This window comes from Musa acuminata, unplaced genomic scaffold (assembly GCF_036884655.1).
Source record: "Musa acuminata AAA Group cultivar baxijiao unplaced genomic scaffold, Cavendish_Baxijiao_AAA HiC_scaffold_932, whole genome shotgun sequence".
Taxonomy (NCBI): domain Eukaryota; kingdom Viridiplantae; phylum Streptophyta; class Magnoliopsida; order Zingiberales; family Musaceae; genus Musa; species Musa acuminata.
In genome coordinates this window covers 35001-39124 of record NW_027021152.1, presented here as the reverse complement: position 1 = coordinate 39124, position 4124 = coordinate 35001, and positions in this window count along the sequence as shown.

Below are 4124 nucleotides of genomic sequence, written 5' to 3'. Positions count from 1 at the left end.
ATCGGTTACGTATTAATCAATATTCGATTGATTGGTCCGAGGCTATCGACAAACAAAATTTGTCTAAGTCACTTCGTTTCTTTTTGTCCAAGTCACTTCCCTTTTTGTCCAAGTCACTTCCTTTTTGTCCAAGTCACTTCCCCTTTTCTTTGTGAGTATCGGGAATATCCCCATTCATAGGTCCGAGATCCACATCCGTGAATTGAAAGGTCCGAATGATCAACTCCGCAATCAGTTGTTAGAATCAATAGGTGTTCAAATCGTTCATTTGAATAAATTGAAACCCTTCTTATTGGATGATCATGATACTTCCCAAAGACCGGAATTCTTTATCAATGGAGGAACAACATTACCATTTTTGTTCAAAAAGATACCAGAGTGGATGATTGACTCATTCTATACTAGAAATAATCGCAGGAAATCCTTTGATAACACGGATTCTATTTCTCAATGATATTCCATGATCGAGACAATTGGCTGAATCCCGTGAAACCATTTCATAGAAGTTCATTGATATCTTCTTTTTATAAAGCAAATCGACTTCGATTCTTGAATGATCCAAATCACTTCTGGTTCTATTGTAACAAAAGATTCCCTTTTTATGTGGAAAAGACCCGTATCAATAATTATGATCTTACATATGGACAATTCCTCACTACCTTGTTCATTCGCAACAAAATATTTTCTTCGTGCGTCGGTAAAAAAAAACATATTTTTTTGGAGAGAGAGACTATTTCACCAATCGAGTCACAGGTATCTAACATATTCATACCTAAAGATTTTCCACAAAGTGGTGACAAAACGTATAACTTGTACAAATCTTTCCGTTTTCCAATTCGATCCGAGCCATTCGTTCGTAGAGCTATTTACTCGATCGCAGACATTTCTGCAACACCTCTAACAGAGAAACAAAGAGTCAATTTTGGAAGAACTTATTGTCAGCCTCTTTCAGATATGAATCTATCTGATTCAGAAGGGAAGAACTTGCATCGGTATCTCAGTTTCAATTCAAACATGGGTTTGATTCACACTCCATGTTCTGAGAAATATTTACCATCCGGAAAGAGGAAAAAAAAACGGAGTCTTTCTCTAAAGAAATGCGTTGAGAAACGGCAGATGTATAGAACCTTTCAACGAGATAGTGCTTTTTCAAATCTCTCAAAATGGAATCTGTTCCAAACAAAATGGAATCCGTTCCAAACATATATGCCATGGTTCCTTACTTTGACAGAGTGCAAATATCTAAATTTCACCCTTTTAGATACTTTTTCAGACCCATTGTCGATACTAAGTAGCAGTCACAAATTTGTATCCATTTTTCATGATATTATGCATGGATCAGATATATCATGGCCAATTCCTCAGAAGATTCTTCCACAATGGACTCTGATAAGTGAGATTTTGAGTCTGATAAGTGAGATTTCGAGGGAGTGTTTACAGAATCTTCTTCTGTCCGAAGAAATGATTCATCGAAATAATGAGTCACCCGTTCCATTGATATGGACACATCTGAGATCAACAAATGCTCGGGAGTTGGAGTTCCTCTATTCAATCTTTTCCCTTCTTCTTGTTGCTGGATATCTCGTTCGTATACATCTTCTCTTTGTTTCCCAAGCCTCTAGTGAGTTACAGACAGAGTTAGAAAAGATCAAATCTTTGATGATTCCATCATACATGATTGAGTTGCGAAAACTTTTGGATGGGTATCCTACATCTGAACTGAATTCTTTCTGGTTAAAGAATCTCTTTCTAGTTGTTCTGAAACAATTAGGAGATTCTCTGGAAGAAATACGGGTTTTGCTTTTGGTGGCAACATGCTATTGGTCGCTTGTGGGGTCAAATCAATACGTTCTAGGAAGAAATATTTGAATATCAATCTCATCGATCTCATAAGTATCATATCAAATCCCATCAATCTCATAAGTATCATACCAAATCCCATCAATCGAATCACTTTTTCGAGAAATACGAGACATCTAAGTCGTACAAGTAAAGAGATCCATTCATTGATAAGAAAAAGAAAAAAGGTGAACGGTGATTGGATTGATGAGAAAATAGAATCCTGGGTCGCGAACAGTGATTCGATTGATGATGAAGAAAGAGAATTCTTGGTTCAGTTCTCCACCTTAACGACAGAAAAAAGGATTGATCAAATTCTATTGAGTCTGACTCATAGTGATCATTTATCAAAGAATGACTCTGGTTATCAAATGATTGAACAACCGGGATCAATTTACTTACGATACTTAGTTGACAAGTATATAATGAATTATGAGTTCAATGGATCCTGTTTAGCAGAAAGACGGATATTCCTTGCTCATTATCAGACAATTACTTATTCACAAACCTCGTGTGGGGCTAATAGTTTTCATTTCCCATCTCATGGAAAACCCTTTTCGCTCCGCTTAGCCCTATCCCCTTCTAGGAGTATTTTAGTGATAGGTTCTATAGGAACTGGACGATCCTATTTGGTCAAATACCTAGCGACAAACCCCTATGTTCCTTTCATTACGGTATTTCCGAACAAGTTCCCGGATGACAAGCTAAAGATTATTTTATTGATGATATCGATTTTGATGATAGTGATAGTGACGATATCGATATTGATGATAGTGACGATATCGATATTGATGATAGTGACGATATTGATGATGACCTTGATACGGAGCTGCTAACTATGTATATGACGCCGAAAATAGACCGATTTGATATCACCTTTCAATTCGAATTAGCAAAAGCAATGTCTCCTTGCATAATATGGATTCCAAACATTCATGATCTGTATATGAATGAGTCGAATTACTTATCCCTCGGTCTATTAGAGAACTATCTCTCCAGAGATGTGAAAGATGTTCCACTAGAAATATTCTTGTTATTGCTTCGACTCATATTCCCCAAAAAGTGGATCCCGCTCTAATAGCTCCGAATAAATTAAATACATGCATTAAGATACGAAGGCTTCTTATTCCGCAACAACGAAAGCACTTTTTCATTCTTTCATATACTAGGGGATTTCACTTGGAAAAGAAAATGTTCCATACTAACGGATTGGGGTCCATAACCATGGGTTCCAATGTACGAGATCTTGTAGCACTATCAATGAGGCCCTATCAATTAGTATTACACAGAAGAAATCAATTATAGAAACTAATACAATTAGATTAGCTCTTCATAGACAAACTTGGGATTTGCGATCCCAGGTAAGATCGGTTCAGGATCATGGGATCCTTTTCTATCAGATAGGAAGGGCTGTTGCACAAAATGTACTTCTAAGTAATTGCCCCATAGATCCTATATCTATCTATATGAAGAAGAGATCAGAAGGGGATTCTTATTTGTACAAATGGTACTTCGAACTTGGAACGAGCATGAAGAAATTAACGATACTTCTTTATCTTTTGAGTTGTTCTGCCGGATCGGTCGCTCAAGATCTTTGGTCTTCACCCGGACCTGATGAAAAAAATTGGATCACTTCTTATAGATTCGTTGAGAATGATTCTGATCTAGTTCATGGCCTATTAGAAGTAGAAGGCGCTCTGGTGGGACCCTCACGGACAGAAAAAGATTGCAGTCAGTTTGATAATAATCGAGTGACATTACTTCTTCGGTCCGAACAGTTAGATATGATGCAAAACAGATCTTGTTCTATCGTTGATCAGAGATTTCTATATGAAAAATACGAATCGGAGTTTGAAGAAGAGGAAGAGGTCGTCGACCTGCAACAGATAAAGGAGGATTTAATTCAATCACATAGTTTGGGCTCCTAGAATATGGCGCCTTGTGGCAACTATGTGATTGTATTGAAAAGCCCACTTTTCTCTATCGGGCTCGGGGCAAGCGGACCTTTTATCATGAAGAGGATGAGTATCATGAAGAGGATGAGTATCATGAAGAGGATGAGCTTCAAGAGAATGATTCGGAGTTCTTGCAGAGTGAAACCATGCAGTACCAGACACGAGATAGATCTTCCAAAGAACAAGGCTTTTTTCGAGTAAGCCAATTCATTTGGGACCCTGCGGATCCATTCTTTTTCCTATTCAAAGATCAGCCCTTTGTCTCTGTGTTTTCACGTCGAGAATTCTTTGCAGATGAAGAGATGTCAAAGGTGCTTATTACTTCCCAAA